This window comes from Bos grunniens, chromosome 17, assembly GCF_055505025.1.
Source record: "Bos grunniens cultivar Pamir isolate PY7600 chromosome 17, Bosgru_T2T1.0, whole genome shotgun sequence".
Classification (NCBI taxonomy): Eukaryota; Metazoa; Chordata; class Mammalia; order Artiodactyla; family Bovidae; genus Bos; species Bos grunniens.
The window spans coordinates 67,180,468-67,199,948 of NC_141181.1; the positions used below are offsets into that span (position 1 = coordinate 67,180,468).

Sequence of the window (19,481 nt, forward strand, 5' to 3'; positions counted from 1 at the left end):
TGGGTGACAGGATGCCAAGGAAGCTGTCCACCACCCTGCTCTGGGTGGTACACTGGGATTCCCTCTAAGTAGCCCTGGCAGAAAGGAGCCTCTGAAAGGGGTTGGTGGCGAGCTGGGGCAGGTCCACAGGTGGGCTTAGCTGGCCTCTCACATCTGACCTTCACTATGACTGGGCTCCCATCATTGAAAGTTCATTTTTTTCTGCCTCCGAGACCCCCTGCAAAATATCGGTCCCCCCACCAGAGGGATGGAATATTTTTGGAGCATCAGTTACTCTAGAGGCTTGACTGCTCTGATAACCACCCAGGAAAGCACCTACTCTTCATGTCCCGATTTGAGAGAGAAGGAAACTGAGTCCCAGAGAGTTTATATCACTTGATGAAGCACATAACCCGTGAAAATCAGAGAGTCTGGAAATAGGGTAAATCATCTGATCCCAGAGGCTCCAGGCCGACCACTGAGCTTCAGTGCCCCCCAGAGTGTCCTCAGGCAACTTTTATTCCCATTGCCTGTGTTGGGGGAGGCTGCTTATTACCACTTCTGGGTTCTCATCCCTGATCTGACCATTGCTTGCGGTGTGACCTTAAGCAAGTTGCTTTCTCTCTCTGAGGGTCCACTCTCCCGTTATGAAAATGGGCATACAGGCAATACCTATGTTTAAGTGGGTGGAGGGACATAATGAGATGCTCCATATAAAAGCAACAGACTCGTGGAAGATACTGTAATAAGTAACCTAAATAGTAATCCTCTTCTTTTTCCAGGGTGGATGGATTCACTTGTGGCCCAGCCACTTAGAGAGTACTTTTGTCCAACCGGATGGAGCCGCCTCTCCTCTTTCTGCTTTTAAACTTTGGCTCAGAAGCTGAATCAAAGCTGAGCGCTGGGCCCGGACAGGCCCTGCCTTCACCAGCCTCTGGGGCGCATCCGGCCCGCGTTATGGGTGCGCCTCTGCCTCAGTGGGATGTGCAGGCCAGGCCGCGTCCTCTTCCCTCAGCGGCTCCGACTGCTAGAACCCCGACAGCTGCCGCACATCCTTCTTGCAGCAGAGGTAGGTCTGGGGTGCGTTTCCGGACAGCTAGGCACCTCATCTTTGGAAAAGAGCACGGGGCTGGGTGTCAAATCAAGTCCCTGGTTTTCAGCCTGAACTTGTGTTATTGTTGTGGTCTTGTTACCGTTTTAGCAGAGGACGCTTTTTAAATCTTGTTTTTGTATTTTTATTTCTGGTTGCCCTGGGTCTTTGTTGCTACACAGGGGCTTTCTCTAGTTGCAGCAAGCAGAGCCTACCCTCTAGTTACGGAGCGCAGTCTTCTCACGGTGGTGGTTTCTCTGGAGGCACACCGTGGGCTTTAGGCACCAGGGCTTCAGTAGTTGTGATGCAAGGGCTCAGTCACTCCATGGCAAGTGGGATCTTCCTGGACCAGGGATTGAACCCATGTCCCTTGCACCGGCAGGTGAATTTTTAACCACTGGACCACCCGGGAAGTCCCAAAGATGTCTTTAATTTGAATTAAATCAAGCCATCCAGGGATGCTGTATAGATGTGGTCAGTGTCCTGCCCAGGTCTGCTGGTCACTCACTGTCCCCAAGCCCCCTGGGCCTACAGCCGGGTGTTTTGCCCAAGCACTCTCCAAGTTCACAACCTGAGCAGGGGGTCAGGCCAGGGATGTTGGGGAGCTCACGTTCCCAGGAGCAGCCCTCGACCAGTAACTGACAGGAGCTGGAGGATGAATACCCCAGCTTGCTCGGCCCAGGGCGGGACAGCTCTGAGCTACGCCCTCATACAGGCGCAGGCGGTCCCCAGCGGGACCTGCGCTTCCAGTTGTCCCAAGCACATCCCTGCTGATTACCACACCTGTGTGGGTTTCTTCCCTTCCCTATCCCCCCGCCCATCCCTCTATGCGGCCTTCCTGAGTTCACCCCCTACAGAAGCCACCTGCACTGGAGTCCTCTCAAGCTCTGCCCTGAAGGAGCCCAACCCAAGACCGATGCATAAAAATGACCACAACTGCTCACATTTATTTAGCAGTGTCTATGTGCCGGGAGGCATGGTGCTAAGCTATTTTCATGGACTGAGCCATTTAATGACTACAGCAGTCCTAATGGAAAGTCTGATTATCACACTCCTTTTATTGAGAGGAGATCCAGGCCCAGAGAGGCCAAGTAACTTGCCCAAGGTCATACAGCCAGGAAGTGTTAGAATTTCTCTGTTGGAAGCAAAAGTGAGTACCTGGACTCCACCTGCTGACCCCTTCTCACCCACTTCCTCTATCCTTTGAGCGGCCCCAGGTCCCTCCAGCACCCACCTCTGGCCCCATCTCAAGTGGGAAGGGGGAGGATTAAATGAGATACAGCTAGTGAAATGCCCCGTGTGCTTGTGCCGCACACCCCTGTCTTCTGTCTTGGAACCTATTTCCCAGTTTGTTGTTGTTTAATTGCTAAGTCGCATCCAACTCTTTGCGATCCCATGGACTGTAGCCCACCAGGCTCCTCTGTCCATGGGATTTCCCAGGCGAGACTACTGGAGTGGGTTGCCACTTCCTACTCCAGGGGGACTTCCCAATCCAGGGACCGAATCCGAGTCTCCTGCATTGGCCAGCGGCTTCTTTACCCCTGAGCCGCCAGGGAAGCCCTCATCCTATCTATACAGGAGGCTGGAGAGGCAGCCTAGGGTCAAGATGGAGCCAAGCTGCCTGGGGGTGAAGCTTTATTCCGCCACTGATGAGCTGTGTGACCTTGGGTGAGTCTTAAGGCTCCGTACTCCTGTTTGCAAAATAGAGACATTTGTCATAGGAGACTAATGGTCTATAGAGTTAGTGAGGTCATCAAGAAGGTGACCTTTGCAAGGCACTCAGAACAGCACTCCCAACTGTTAACGGTCCCGGCCACAGCTTGTGCAGCGTTTCATCTTTCCGGGTCTTGGGATTCATGGCAGTAAGACAGAGCCGGTGTTGTCACTTACTGCCCCAGAGGCACAATGCTCTGGTGAAAAGGAAATAACGCAAAGGGTGTGTCTCAAAGGTAGTAACTACTCAGTAAATGATGTGTCTTAATATTGATACTAATTCATTAATATTAGCTAATATGAACTAAGAATAACTGTTTTTGTTGTTGTTCAGGCTCTAAGCCATGTGCGACTCTCTGCAGCCCCATGGACTGCAGCACGCCAGGCTCCACTGTCCTCCGCTATCTCCTGGAGTTTGCTCACATTCATGTCCATGGAATCAGTGACACTGTCTAACCGTCTCATCCTCTGTTGCCCCGCTTCTCCTTTCGCCTTCCATCTTTCCCAGCATCAGGGTCTTTTCCAATGAGTTGGCTCTTTGCATCAGGTGGCCAAAATATTGGAGCTTCAGCTTCAGCAATAGTCCTTCCAATGAATATTCAGGGTTGATTTCCTTTAGGATCGACTGGTTTGATCTGGCTAATACTAACAACTCACTAATTAACAGCTAGCTAATACTAATTAGCATTCGTGTTTAATACTTAGTGTTCCTGATCTGACTGTCATAGAAATGGCTACCAGGGTTCAGATCACTTGCTATGGAGCTGGGCACACCAGGAAGTTTGCGTGCACTTCATTTCGCTTTACTGTTATAGCAGCTGGAGGAGCCAGATAAAATACAGGATGCTCCATTAAGTTTGCGTTTCAGAGCAACAAAGAGTATTTTTTTTAGTGTAAGTACATCCCAAACGTTGCATGAGATATACTTACTCTAAAAACATTATTCATCAAGTCTCTGAAATTCAAACATGTGTTTTTATTTGCTCCACTGCGCAGCCATCACAACAATCCAAAATCAGAGATGCAAAAGAGATGAAGTGATCTGTGCAAGGCCAGAAGAGGCAGAGCCTGGCGGGGTCTCTCAGGTCCAGGACCCCCCGGGCTCATCACTTTCTTGGGTGGAGCTAGCAGGGGGTGTTTTCTGAGTTAAGTTGCTCTTTTGATCTGCTGAACCGTGCTCCGTATGTCATGATGGGGGTACAGTCTGTTGGGGTTTTGAGGGCCCTGATCCACCTTTCTGATTTCCCCTAAAGACCCTCAGAGTCTCTCCAGCACCCCCTGCTGTCTGTGTACCTTGGCTGTCAGGCAGGCTGTGGTCCACAGTGCACACGCTGGGCTGAGCCCCCGGGTCCCTGTTGTGGCGGGAGCAGGACCAAGTTCAAGGCTGGCTGGTGTCAGGCAACCCTGCAGGAAACAAACAGACTCAAGTGGAAAAGGCAGAAAAAAAAAAAAAAAACCCACCAATTACTTAATGCTTTCCTGGTGTCCAAATATTTCGCCTCGAGTGAACTGAGCTCAGAGATTTGGCTGGGAGAGTGCAATGCAACCGGGGCCAGGAGACGTTTTCTTCGCAAACCTGGAGGGATGGAATTGTGCGTTCAGATCCCGCGAGGTGGGGAAACATCTTGAGGTCAGAGCCAAGGTCGAAGAGAGGAATGGGCCCCACGGGGACATGCAGGGCTCCCCCCGGCCTCCACTTCCTGCTGCTGGCGCTCCAGCCTCTTTCCCTCCTGTCCCCCCGGCCCCTGGGTCCAGCTCCCCTGCCTTTGTCTAGAGTGTGTCCCGTCTCCCGCACCGGCTCCCCTCCTCTGTGAATGTGTCCCCGGCCATCCCCACAACAGGGCATCTGGATGCTGCTTGCTCCCACTTTACAGATGCAGAAACTGAGGCCCAGAGAGGAGAATGGGCTTTCTCTGTGGCCCTGGAGGGACCTGCAAGCCGGATCTCTGGATTCCAACTCCGGGTCCCTCCTCTTTGCCAAACGTGATCTATTTGATAGCAAAAGAGCACCGAGGGTGGGCCTTGCTTCTCACCTGCTGGGGGAACCTCAGGGAAATATCTTGATTTTTCTGAGGCTTATTCCAATGATGGTGCTGTAAAAGGTACCCTGGCTGGAAAGAAATGAGACCCATGGTTTTGTGCATCAAATTTCTTTCTTTATTTCCCAGTCCTCCCTCCCTCTCTGCCCCTCCCCATCCTTCCTTCCTGTATCTTTCTTTCTCTCTCTTTTTCTTTCTTTCTCTCTCACTTTCCTCATTCACTCAAAAAAAAAAAAAAACACCTCTGGACACATCTCTATGCTCTTGTTATCCTAGGACCTAAGGACCCAGAGTGAATGGGGCCCACACCAAGTCTCCAGTGCCACCACCCCACTGCCCCGCAGTCTAGGGGGAGAGGTGGAGAAGCAAGCAGATACAGAGAACCTTGAGGCAGTCCCGTGAGGGCTCTTTGTGGGAAGTCTGGTGGTCTGTGGGACGACAAGGCAGGAATACCCCCCTCTCTCTCAGTCCCTGGATGGGTCAAGGGAGCCTTTGCTAGAATGTCATTTTAGATGGAGACTTGAGAGATAATTCAGGATTATCTGGGTAGGAAGTGAGGGGAAGGGAATTTTAGGAATAAAGAACAGTCTGGGCTTCCCTGGTGGCTCAGACGGTAAAGCGTCTGTCTGCAATGCATGAGACCTGGGTTTGATTCCTGGGTCGGGAAGATCCCCTGGAGAAGGAAATGGCAATCCACTCCAGCAGTCTCGCCTGGAAAATTTCATGGACGGAGGAGCCTGATAGGCTATAGTCCATGGGATCGCAAAGAGTCGGATACGACTGAGCGACTTCACTTGTGCAAAGTAGACTTCCCTGTAGCTCAAACGGTAAAGCGTCTGCCTGCAGTGTAGGAGATCCAGGTTTGATCCCGGGGTCGGAAAGATCCTCTGGAGAAAGGAATGGCAATCTACTCCCGTATTCTTGCCTGGAGCATCCCATGGGCAAAGAAGCCTGGTGGGCTACAGTTTGTGAGGTCACAAAGAGTCAGACACAACTGAGTGACTAACACTTGTGTGAACCACTGTGGGCTGATTCTGGAACACGTGCGGGGTCCAGGATGGGCGGGGAAGGAGGAAGCAGGTGGAGGGGGGTGAACAGAGCAGTGGGATTGCCAACCCCCTTTGGCTCCCTCCAGAGGACCCCAGGCCCCCAGCTTTCTCACTAGCTTCTCCACGTGGCTTCACTGGGTCTGGAATCTTCAAAATCCACTTTTGGATTTTGATCAGAGTTGCCAGCCTGCAGTGCTCAGTCTGAGGCCTCTGGGGGCCCCTAGGAACCCCTCCTGCTTCAAGGCTGGGGCCTTGGTGGACAGTGGGGCTCCCCACCCCCAATCACACACGTGAGCTGAAGCCCTGAGCTTGCTTCATAAACCACAAAGTGGAAGTGTTTGTCAGTTGCTTAGACATGTCAGACTCTTTGATGGACTGTAGCACGCCAAGCTTCTTTGTCCATGGGATTCTCCAGGCAAGAATACTGGAGCGGGGTGCCCTGCCCTCCTCCAAGGGATATTCCAGACCCAGGTATCCAACCCGCATCTCTTACGTTCCCTGCAGTGGTAGTTAGGTTCTTTACCACTAGCGCCACCTGGGAAGTTTAAAGGCATCTAAATAAGTTCCCTGATGAAATAGATAAGAAATATCTCCTGGCCCCTGAGGAGGAAGGACTCTGAGTTCCCTAGGGGCCCCTGGAGTCACAGATCAACATCCTCAGTGCTACAAAAGCAGGGTGCCAGCTGCCAGCTGCAAAAAGCCACTGATGACCCCAGCTGGGGTGATGCCTATGTGATGGGAAACCCAAGAGATCACACACTCACACACATACACACACTCTCACAAATGCAGTGCACCTTAGAGTTTTCAAAGGCACTGCCTTGCCACACTCACATCTTCACCTGGAGTTCACGTGTGATGTGTGTGTGTGTGATGTCCCCATTTCCCAGAGGAAGAAACTGAGGTTCAGCAGCGTTAAGGATTCTGGTGGGAGAGCTGGCAACGCATCTGGGGCCCCGCACTGCATTCACCCTGCAGGCCCCACACATCACGACTCTTCAGAGAGCGGCGATGTTGTTCTCACTGCCAGATCCCCCACGACCAGCACCTCACACGCATCCAAGGAAATTGTTTGGGTAACTTGTGTGTGGGTGGGGACCAGGTCTGTCTTGTCCACCCCATAATCCCAGAACCTGACCCAGCACCTCATGCAGAGGAGGCTCAGAGTGAATACTTGGGAGTCTGAACTGAATTGCAGGCTTATCGAGAATAGTGAGTAAATGAAAATATATGATAGACACAGGGTTGGGTGAGTCATGTCATCAGTTAACATTAAGGGCACTAAGATGCTTGGATGAAATTAAAAATATATGGATGGCGGGCTTCCCTGGTGGCTCAGTGGTAAAAAATCCACCTGCCAATCAGGGGGCATGGGTTTGATCCCTGGTCCAGGAGGATCCCATGTGCCAAGGGGCAACTAAGCATGTGCACCACCCCAGCAAGCCTGGGAGCCACGACTACCGAGGCCACCCCCTGGGGCCTGTGCTCCACAACAAGAGAAACCACCATCACGAGAAGTCTGCATGCTACAGCTAGAGAGTAGTCTCCCCTCGCCAAGCGACAAAGGCCCACCACAGCCAAAAATAAGCAAACATGCAAAATAAATACATAAAAATACATGGATGGTAACAGAGGAATTCAGAATGGGTGGATGCCTACATCTATTAATAAGTGTTGATATAAAGGAGCTTCCCTCGTGGCTCAGAGAGTAAAGAATCTGTCTGCAATGCAGGAGAATCAGGTTGGATCCCTGGGTCAGGAAGATCCCCTGGAGAAGGGAATGGCTACCCACTCCAATATTCTTTGGTAAATTCCATGGACAGAGGAGCCACAGTCAGACATGGCTGAGCAACTAACACACACACACACACACACACACACACACACACATTGATATAAAGGTGTAGGATGAATGAATGAATTCATAGAGATATAAACAGATCAGCAGCCATCAGTAGACAATGCATTAACAGCTGATGGGCTGGAAGGATGTATAAATGAACAAGAGGGTGTGGTTCACGTGGGGGTGAGTTATCAGAGTGGCCACCTTCTGCCGCCCAGAGAGAGCAGAGTGTCCCCGGTCCTCAGCCATGCAGCACCCGCCTCCCACCTCCAGCAGAATCCTGTGCTCGGGCTATTTTTGTCCCTGCTGTGAAGGGGAGCTATCTTTCTTGGACACAGCTTGTTAGAGGACAAAGCACGCAGAGCCCTTCCTCCCACGGGTGGCTCCTTAGCTGTGCTGTCCCATCTCTGTAAGGTATCCAGGAATAAGACCGAGCAGAAAGGCACAGGAAGTGCAAGAAACCCACCAAAGAAAGAAAAGAAAGTTGGGCAGGCATTCCTGCCTTCCCTTGGGAGACCGAGATCCACAGGAGAGAGGCTGCTGGGATTGAGCCTGAAATCGCTGACCTCCAGTCACGATCCCTCTGTTACTGAGTGAACTCCGTGTGCAGGGCTGTAGGGGCATGCCAGGGACCTGCACAGATACAGCCTCTGCCTGCATGGAACCTGCCCTCTAGTCGGAAAGAAGGACAGGAATGTGTGAACAAAATTAAGTATGGTCTCAGAGTAAAGGAATCGAGAATGTGTTAATTTGTGGCCCAGTCTCTGTGCCACCGTGTGACTCTGACTGAGGGATTCCTGTGAAGTTGCAGTCAAGATGTCAGCCAGGGCTGCCGTCTCATCTGAAGGCTCAACCGGGGCTGAAGGGTTTGCTTCCAAGGTGGTACACAACCATGCCTGGCAAATTCATGCCGGCCTTGGGCAGGGGGCCTCCGTTCCTTCCATGTTACGCATCTCCAGGAAGCTGCTTGAGCATCCTGACAGCATGGTGGCTGGTCCCCCTCTTGTGAATGACCCAGAAGAAAGCAGAGGGAAGCCCCAGTACCTCTATGACCCAGGCTCAGGAAGTGACCCACTGTCCCTTTGGCCGCATTTTTTTTTCCTTAGTAGTAGATTGCAGAGTCTAGCCCACACTCGAGGGGGAGGGGAATGGAGCTTTGCCTTGGGAAGAAAAGGGTGTTGAAGGAGATGGGGGTTGAAGAGAAGCAGAGCAAAGCTCTGTAGACGGAGGCGCATGGGGTGGACTCTGACCAGCCGGAGACTGTATTGAGTGCTCGCCTGTGTCACTTTGTAACAACTCAGGAACTTGATGCCGGAGGTTCTCTTGTTATTCTCATGGTGGAAGTGAGGATGCTAAGCAACAGAGGAGTTAAGGAAGATCACACACCCATCGGTGAATCCAGAGCTGGGGATTTGAACTCAGGCAGTGGCCCGGAAGGCAACGATCCTAAATCCTATACAGGAAACAGTGTCTTTAGCATATATAGAAATTGGAGTGAAATTACCCTTGAAGAGACAAAGGCAAAGAAAATTGGAGACCAAGAGAGGAAGATACAAAGTGCTAGATGGGGACCCAGAGAGACAGTGACGGAGAATGACGGCAGGGGAGAGAGAGGGCGATGAGGGACGGGGAAGCTTTAGGACCACAGGCACACGGAGGAGGAGGGGAAAAGAAAGCAAGACACAGACAAGGAGACAGAGGGAGGCGGAGGGGTCTGCATGCCTGGGGTGTGTGTGCGCGGGGCCTGCGCTGGGCGGTGCCAGGGCCCTGGCAGCTCCACCACTCGGCCCTCCCGTCTTCCAGGAGAGCTGGGGGAGGGAGGAGAGGAAGCTGACAGGAGACAGTGCGATTCCAGTAATTCCAGATGAAATAGCAGCCAGAGCGCTGGCCTGCCAGGAAGTCGGGGCTGAGCAGCCAGGGAGAGGGAGGGGATGGCCAGAGAAAAGTTTAGCAAATAGCTTTCCGATTCCCTCCTGCTTATCGCCAGGAGACCTAGATGTGGCGGTGGGGAGGGTGGTTCTGAGCTTGGGCTGGAGGAAGGACAGCAGTGCCCAGTGACCGGGGGACACCTGTCTCCACCAGCCTACGGGAGGCTGGAGGTTCCCAGGTGCCCTGGCAGGGGCCCAGAGGGTAGCAGAAAGTGGCTTCAAACTGTAGCTCACCTTGCGTGAAGGAGAATGGAGTGTGGAGGGAGAAACGAGGGATCTGAGCCTCCCTAGACACCTACTGTGCGCGTGGACGCCTACTGTGGGCACAGATGCCTACTGTGTGCGTGGACGCCTACTGTGTGCACGGATGCCTACTGTGGGCATGATGGGTCCATTTCCCCTTGGCTCAAATAGCACCTACCCATGCTCCTCACACCATCTGCACCTTGTCTCGTTCACTCCCCTCCCTTCCATCCCCCCCACAGCATTAGGTGCTCAGTAAGGTCATCATTTGCAGCTAGAAAAGGTGGAGCTTAGAGAGGGCCAGTCACCAGCCCACTGCTGGAAAGTGGCAGTGAGTGTCCAAGCAGCCTTAAGCCCTCAAACAATGCTACCCTGAGCATCTTAATTGAGCCCTTACGTTCTGGGGAAGCAGAAGACACCATCCCTCCTCCAGATGAAATGTACAGAAAAGTTGGGAGAACTGCTCATACTTACCTTCACTTTTTTGACCTGTGTGCTTTCTCTTTCCTCCTTTTTCCCCTCCCCAACCCTCCCCCACATTTAAAAGTAAACTGCAGACCTCAGGGTCAAGTGAAGTGTTAGTCACTCAGTTGTGTCCAACTTTTTGCAACCCCATGGACTACAGCCCACCAGGCTCCTCTGTCCCTGGGATTCTCCAGGCAAGAATACTGGGGCGGGCTGTCATTCCCCTCTCTGGGAGATCTTCCCAAGCCAGGGGTTGAACCCGAGTCTCCTGCATTGCAGGCAGATTCTTTACGATCGGAACCTCTAGGGAAGCCCTGCAGACCTCAGGGTACTTACTCCTAAGTACTTCAACAGGCACTAAGAACCAGGAGCATCTCCTGTAATCACAGCACAGTCACCATGCCCAAGAACCTTCACACCAACGCGACTGCAACATTGCCTAACATGCAGCTCACTCCCACATGCATCTAGTTGTCCCAAACACGTCCCTGAAGCGATTATTTGTTTTAAACTCCAGGATCACACATGACACTTGGTTCACTTGCTTTTTGTGCCTCATTCATCTCCTTTTATCTGGAACAGAACCTCACTGTTTCTCCTTCCTTTGTTATGACATGGACATTTTTGAACTGTCCAGACCAATCGTGTTGTAGAACGTCTCACAGTCTGGGTGTGTCCGGTTGCTTCCTTGCCATCAGAGGCAGGGCAAACCTTCAGGCAGTCTCGTCGCAAAGGTACATGCGTGCCTCCCACCTCCTGTCTTCCAGGAACGCATGATGCCACTTGGGCCCATCGCTGGGGGTGCTATGATGGTCAGCTGGTCAAGGTGGGGTCTTCCTGGTCTACCCTGTTCCCTCTGTAAATAACACAAAGGTGACACCTGGGGACTGGGTCAACATTCTCATAAATTGGTAACCCTTTACCCAGTAGGGTTTTTTCTTTTTTTATCCATTAAATAATCCTTGCCAGAATCAAATATTGCAGTGGTTGCAACATGGAGATTTTTTTTTAATGTATCATTCTTTTTCTTGCATTTATTCTTTAATATTTTTTTGGTGAAGAAGAGTTCCCCACTGCCTCTCCCCTCTTTCATTTCTTATGGTATCCGTTAGCTTTTTATCACGCTCAGATGGTCTCAGATACGGTCAGCAGGAACTCTTCCAAGCTGGCCTTTGGGGCTGTTTGCATGTCTTCCTCATTCTTGGAGCACGTTCTTACTTCCTGATGTAAAAGAATGTTCCAGGCTCATCTTGCATTTTCTTTCCATCAGTCCTGAAATCAGCCCTTTCTCTAAGACCACACACCTCCTTTCAGTGGAGAATGGTGTTTAGAAACTATGATACCTGTCTGAGACGTGCTCATTCCTTCTGGGATGCCGCTGCTGCTAGGGTCTCCCAGAGGAGAGAAGAGGCATGTGAGCTCACGGGGACGCCACCAGTTCAAATCACTGAGTTCCTCCTCACACTTCACAGATTCCTTCCTGCCATCTCTCTGATTCCACCGTTTCCCCCAAATTTCGAAATATATGTTCATCTCTTCTGTCCTATATACCACACGAAATAGTTTCAAATTCACACTAGTCCAACTATCAGGGCCAACCTGTTCTTTAAAGTTTAAAGTGTTTTTGCAGTTTTTCTTGCCTTTAGAGTGTTTTCAATTAAGTTGTTGTTGAGTCACTAAGTCATCATGTCCAACTGCTTGGGACCCCATGGACTGCAGCACACCAGGCTTCCCTGTTCTTCACTATCTCCCTGAGTTTGTACAAACTCATGTCCATTGAGTCGATGATGCCATCCAGCCATCTCATCCTCTGTCTTCCCTTTGTCCCCTTCTCCTCCTGCCCTCAATCTTTCCCAGCATCAGGGTCTTTGCCCATGAGTCAGTCCTTCGCATCAGGTGGCCAAAGTATTGGAGCCCCAGCACCAGTCCGTCCAATGAGTATTCAGGGTTGATCTCCTTTAGGATGGACTGTTTGGACCTCCTTGCAGTCCAAGGGACTCTCAAGAGTCTTCTCCAGCACCACAGTTCAAAAGCATCAATTCTTCGGCACTCAGCTTTCTTATATAGTTGTTGTTTTTCAGTTGCTAAGTCATCGCGTCCAGTTCTCTGTGACTGCATGAACTGCAGCACACTAGGCTTCCCTGTCCTTCATTATCTCCCAGTGCACTTCAGTCGCTCAGTCACATTCGACTCTTTGCAACCCCATGGACTGCAGCACGCCAGGCTTCCCTGTCTATCACCAACTCCTGGAGCTTGCTCAAACTCATGTCCATTGAATCAGTGATGCCATCCAACCATCTCATGCTCTCTCACCCCCTTCTCCTCCTGCCCTCAATATTTCCCAGTGTCAGTCTTTTCCATTGAGTCTTATATAGTTAGATTCCTTTGTTTCTATTTGTATGCAATTTTGGGGGTTTGTTGTCCTTTTCAACCTTTTTGATTTTTTTCTTTTAATCTGTAACATATTTATATGGTTCAAGAGTATACAAAAAGAACTCCCAAAGGACATTCACGCCTATCTCCATTCCATCACCTCCTCCCCATTCACCTCCTGTTCTAGTCATTTTCATCCATTTTTAACCAGAAGTAAAAACTACCAGTTTTGTTTTTCTTTTACAAATTTATATCCCATAATCGTAGTGGCTTTGAATAATAAGCAGTTATTCAGCTCCTGAGTCTGTAACTCAGCGGGGGTTTCTGCTGAGCAGGGCTGTGTCCTTGATCAGCTGCAGGTCAGCAGGGATGTTCTACATGGTGGGGCAGGGCTTGGCTGGGATACTGGAAGGGACTAGACCGCACATGTCTCATCTTCCAGGAAGCTAGCTCGGCCTGGTGGGTTCCACAGAGAGACAGGAAGTGATCCAGTCCTGAGTCCTAAGCTTGGAATTGACATGACATTGCTTCTGCTGAATTCCATTGGTCAACATTAAGTTATGTGGCTGGTTGAGTTTCCAAGGGTGGGGAAGCAGACTAACTTCAAGATAAGAAAGAGGAGTTGTTACAAAATCACGCTGCTGTGGGTGCATGGAGAACTGGAACACGTGGAAAAGTAGAATCTTCGACAAAAGCAATTTAGCACGTGGGATCACCCTCCTAAGGAAGGCCCCGGTGAGGAGTTTGAGTGTTATTCCAAGTCAGGGCTCTGCAAGCGTTTTCTGTGAAGGGCCAGATAATAAATATTTCAGGTTTGATGGATCATATGGTCTCTCTCTGCTCAACTCTGCCTTTGTAGCCTGAAAGCAGGTGGATAAAAATCACAGACAAATGAGCGTGGCTGTGATCCAGTGAAAGTTTGTTTACGAAAACAGGCAGCAGGGCTGGGCTGGGTCCACCGGGGGTGGTTTGCCAGCCCTGGTTCTAAGCGTATGGAGAAGCTATTAAAAGATTTTAGGCCGGTCCCAGGTGGCACCAGTGGTAAAGAACCCGCCTGCCAATGCAGAAGACAGAAGAGATGTGGGTTGGGTCCCTGGGTCAGGAGGATGCCCTGAGGGAGGGCAGGGCAACCTACTCCAGTGTTCTTGCCTGGGGAATCCCATGGACAGAGGAGCCTGGCCCGCTACAGTCCATAGGTTGCAAAGAGTCAGACATGACTGAAGCAACTTAGCATGTATGCATGCAGGAGCTGAGAGAAAATCTGAAAATGCCCTCAGGCTGGAGAATGAATTGAGGGTGGGGGGATCCCAGAAACCCCTCAGGAGGTTGCCATAGTGTCCAGGAAAGAAGGGCCAAGATGGTGGCCCTGATCTGGGGGTGGCAGCAGGGGTGGGGAAAGCTAGATACATTGGAAATGGGTATAGAGGTAGCCTCCGTCAATCCTGCCCACGGTGGGGTTGAAGGTGGACCACGAGGCACAGGAACAGGGAGGTGCAGTTGGGGGGACTGGGCGCACTGCTGAGCACGGGCGGAGGGCCAGAGAAACGAGCTCTCTGCTTTCAAGAGCTCATGCCCTCAGCTGGGGCTAAGAGGTCCTCTGATCAGAGAAAGAGAACAACATATAGCTTAGATTCACAGCAGGGGAAACTGAGGCCCACAGCAGCCAGCCAGCGATTGGCAGTGAACCCAAGACTCAGTCCCCACAGTTCATTCTGTAAGGACCCACCATCCCTCCTCGGCTGCTATCTGTCATCCAACTCCTTAAAAGAAAAAAAAAAAAGGATACTGAGCAACACAGAATTATAAAACAACTATACTCCAATAATTTCTTTTTTTTTAAGTAGAGAAAAAACCTTCCCAGCAGATTTGTAAGCAAGTGTGATGACTCAGGGTCAATTCTCCTCTACCAGGGTTCATGGGTCTTTGGCTCAGCTCCGAATAGGGTCTTCAGTTTCTGGAAGCTTAAAAGAAAAAGAATTTGAGCTCTGGGGCTTTAACTCCATAAGGAAATAAAGTCCCTAGTAGAATTAGAGGATCAGATAAGTCGAGACGAAAATGGAATTGCATAGAGGAAAAATATCTCTCTGGATTATTCTGCCCCCTTACTGCTCACAACGAGAAATAGTCAGGTCATTGCTGGGGAGCCTTATTCTGATGAGTAGCATCTCCCTGCCAGTTTGGGTTCCACAAGGCTTTTGAAAAATAGAGGGTTGATTTGGGCTGGTGAAGAGGGAATTCAAAAACACAGTTTCCCCTTCTCAGATCCCACATGAGATGCTCGCTGGAGAACCATTTGGAAACCCCAGCTTCCTGCAGGAGGGACTCTGAGGGGGCAGAGAGATAGCCTTGTTCCTTGATTGTTGACTCGTTTACTGCATCCTCCAGGTGTGGATTGGAAGGACTGATGCTGAAGTTGAAACTCCAGTACTCTGGCCACCTGATTTGAAGAACGGACTCATTTGAAAAGACCTTGATGCTGGGAAAAATTGAAGGCAGAAGGAGAAGGGGACGACAGAGGATGAGATGGTTGGATGGCATCACTGACTCTATGGACATGAGTTTGAGTAAGCTCCGGGAGCTGGGGATGGACAGGGAGACCTGGCGTGCTACAGTCCATGGGGTTGCAAAGAGTCACAACTGAGAGACTGAACTGAACTGAACCAGGTGTGGATAAAGCATCCTGGCTTCTGCTGGTCCACATGCGGGGCCCTCAGCTGATGGCAGAAGGGAGGCTCAGAGAAGCTTACACAGATTGAGTCAAATCCTGCCTCTCTGTCACTTTGGGCAAGTGTGTGCCTCTCGAAGCATCAGTGCCCCAGCTGGATAAAGATGGTATTTGTAGGGTCGCTGTGAGAATTAAATAATTAAGTGATGACACAGAGTTGGTACCAGATCACCAACAGCCTGAATCATAGGGCTTCCCTGCTGGCTCAGTGGTAAAGAATCTGCCTGCAACGCAGCTGTGGGTTCAATCCCTGGGTCAAGAAGATCCCCTGCAGGAGGCAATGGCTACCCACTCCAGTATCCTTGCCTGGGGAATCTTATGGACAGAGGAGCCTGGTGGGCTACAGTCCAAGGGGTCGAAAAGAGTCAGACACGACTTAGCAACTAAACCACCACCACCACCTGCTTAATCACAGTATATGGGCCAAGCTGTGACTGGCTATCCTGCCATTCATTAGACTCACCCAGGGGGCTTTAAGAAAGTAGGACCCCCTCCTTCCCCACAACCTGAGTCTGACTTAATCTTAGTTGATCTGGGGTGGGGGTGGATATGTTTTATGGTTCCCCAGGTAATTTTAATGCGCGGCAGAGGGCGAAGTCCTCGGAGCTAAAACAAAGAAAGGTGACCAGTGTCCCCCCTCTCCCCCCCGCAGCCCTCCGACTCCACCAAACCTCAGCGTGACAGAGACAGCCCACCTGAGCCCACCTGGCATCGCTGAGAAGATATCCTAACACCTGAGCCCTCTGATCACGGCTACTGGCACGGGACTCCAGGAAGGATGCGCCAGAGCTGAGTCGGACCAGCCCAGTGACTCACATCTCCCTCCCTCCCGTTACAGATAGGGCCCTAAGGCACACGCATTGGTCTTAAAACTAGTTAGTATAAGGCCCCCCTAAGAGAGTGTAGGAGAAAAAAAGTCACCCTGTCAAGCAGAATTCACCAATAACAGGGTCAAGAAATACATCTCTTTGCAAACAATGACGTTCACTTTGGAGGTATATGAATACCCTCTCTGGGCCGTTCACTGGCCCAGTCCAATGCATTCTTTCCTGTATTTAACCCTCCAGGCAAGTGTAGGAGAGGGGCAGGGCTTCTGTTGTCAAGCATATTGATGGAGAAACTGAGGCGGGGAATGGGGCGGGGAGAGGGGGTAGAAGCCGCGTGCTCAGTCTCCCATCCTTAACTGAGAGAGTTGGTGCGGGAAGGCGGTCTCTCCCAGCCCCCAGCCCCGAGACCATTCTTCCAGGCGGGATCCTCTTTGAATTGCCGCACCGACATCTCCTTGGCTGGAAAAGATCTTTGTTCTGGGAATGCGTCCTGAGAAATAGTAGGCAGGGACATTTCTTTTCCCCCTTGCTCGGGCCCTCCGCATCCTCAAGAGAGAAGTAAGCGATCAGGAGAAGGTTATTCTGCAGCGGGGCCCCCTCGCTGCCACAGGTCTAATAAAACAAAACCCCAGCCAAATTAGGGGCATATTTCATCTAATGGGAGGAAATATATGTGGCATTTCTGCCTGGCGCTTGACCCGCTGCATTTATGCGCGGAGAGAGAGTTCGATACATCACGGGGCGGTTATACTCCGCTTAAGTGGCCTCTCGGGCAGGCGAGGGACGAGAAGAAAAATCTCGGGCCCGGGCCAGGTCTCCGTCCTCCTACCCACATCTCTACCGCCTCGCTCTTGGACCAGCGTTTCCAGGCAGCGTTACAGGGTTCTGGCTCAGGAGAGAGACCCCCCCCACCGCCAGGAATCCAAAGACAGGGTTATAGTCCCCGTCATGCCACTCACCGGCTCTGTGTCCTCGGGGGAGGCCTGGCTCATGGCTGGACCCCCACTATCCTGTGCGATGGGGAGGCTGAGGATCAGTGCCTTCAAAGTGGGCACAACGATCCGGAATTTGAGAGGAGGGGGCTGATTTCTAAGACCACCTTGAAGGGGAAAGCAGTGCCCTAGAGATGAAGCCTGGGTCCTCCAGCTCTCCCAACCATCAGAGTCATACTGTTGAGTCTGTATAATTCAGGGGTGTCCGAACTGTTCAAACTCAACCCCAATAAGTACATGCATGGACATATACACGTGTGTACATACACGTGTATAAACATAAACACACGTTTATAAGTTGTGATCGTGGATTACCATATTCACAGATTATGAACATCATGCAATGACCAAAGTGGAAATTTTTAAAGGAAAAGCTAAACTATATATGCGTGTGTGCTCAGTCGCTTAGTCGTGTCTGACTCTTTGTGACCCCCCTGGACTGTAGCCTGCCAGGCTCCTGCGTGGATTGAATTTTCCAGGCAAGATACTAGAGTGAGATCCCATTCCCTTCTCCAGGGATCTTCCTGACCCAGGGATCAAGCCCGGTCTACTGTGCCTCCTGCATTGGCAGATGGATTCTTTACCGCTGGGCCTCCTGGAAAACCCTAAACTGTACGTGAAACTGTTAGTCGCTCAGTCATGTCCGACTCTGTGACCTCATGGACTGCAGCCCCCCAGGCTCCTCTGTTCATGGAATATTTAGAGTTGTGCTGTTAAAATTCTAACACACCCTCCCACCCTCGGGCCGACTGATGCTCCTCGCCCTCCTGTGCCTGTTTCTTTCCTATAACTCTGGTCACCTTCAGACGTATTCCATAACTTGTGATTTGAAATGTCTGCATTCTCTGGGGCTGAGAGATCAGGCTAGAGGGACAGGAAGATCCGGTACTATACCTGTAGAGCTGGGGTTCCTCCTCTGTTTCTAAATAAACAGGTTCCTGTAAACCTGGCAAACAAATACAGACTCATTAAAAGGGTATACTGGGAGCTGCTTATGGAATAATCTGGAGGCACGAACCCAGAAGTGGATTCTGTCCAAAGCTGTCTATGGGTAATTGCATTGATCCCATAAGACAAGCTTTAGAGCTGGAGACTATGGGTTTAATGAGAGGCAGGGCACCAGAGTCTATCAGGTATGGCCCCGTCCATTGCCTCACTGAATCCTCAACTACCCAAGGAGATGGTCCCTGTGACTAGGACCCATTTTTGAGATGAGGAAGCTGAGGCCAGGCTTCCAGACCGGGAGAGTCCAACATCAAACCCACGCCTGTCTGACCCACGCCGTTTCCCAGGCTGCGACATCTCTGGGCTGACACGAGCCAGGCCAGGTGTCCAGCCGCCCCTGGCGCCCGAAGGAGGGTCCGTCTCAGAACCCACGGTCGGTGAGCCTGGGAGGCAGACACGCTGGGGGATGGGCTGCTGGGCTGCAGCGTTGGCCGGGGTCCAGGCTGTGTGCCGACCGTGGCCGGGGGAGAGACGAGCCCGCTGATTTAGAGCCCATCTGGATGGACAGCCGACAGGAACCGGGCTGCTCCAGACGCTCTGGGAGAGCGATAAGCCAGGCCTCCGGGCGCCCCTGCATTCCTGGTCAGTGACGCCGCTGTGGGGGAGGCGGCTGCGTGACCCCTGCTTCCCCTGCCCCTCCAAGCAGCCTGTGGCCTTCTGAGGATCCCCCCACCCGACCCCAGATCAGCAATGCTCCCGTGCTCCAGGAGGCTCCGACACCTCCCCACCCTAGGGAGGCCAGGGCTCAGGAGACTGGGCGTGGGGCTGCTCATCAAAGACAACTTAAGCTTCAGGGACATGGTCCCCTGCCCAGGAATACAGGGACCTCCATACTCCAGGAGACATCCCCTGTCCACTTCCTGCTTGTTTTCTGAACGTGAGGGCCACGCAGAACCCCAATATGTTCTCCTCTCCTCACAGTCTTTCTCACACCCTCATCTGACCGCATCCTTCCTCTGCCTACAACCTTCGATGGCTCCCTATTGCCCTTCCTTTCCCTTTTGGATTTGGAAAGTCCAAATCCCTTTCCCTTTTGGGCTGGGAGATTTGACCCCTGTTAACGATAGTCAGAGTGATGCATTGAGCACCACGATGGGCTGGCATTGTTTTAAGCACTTTACATTTAATCACTGCTTTCATCTTCATCCTATGAGACACGTAGTTTTATCCCCAGTTTACCAATGAGGGAAGTAAAGCCCAGAGAGGTTAA

At 51.4% G+C, this 19,481-nt stretch overlaps 1 long non-coding RNA gene across 1 annotated transcript; it reads left to right on the forward strand.

Annotated features, from left to right (window-relative positions):
• Window positions 1–760: 760 nt before the first annotated feature.
• Window positions 761–18,224, forward strand: LOC147355699 (uncharacterized). Its single transcript, XR_015144052.1, has 3 exons — window positions 761–1,048; window positions 15,108–15,286; window positions 16,100–18,224. It is a non-coding gene; the product is annotated as an uncharacterized LOC147355699 (long non-coding RNA).
• Window positions 18,225–19,481: the final 1,257 nt, after the last annotated feature.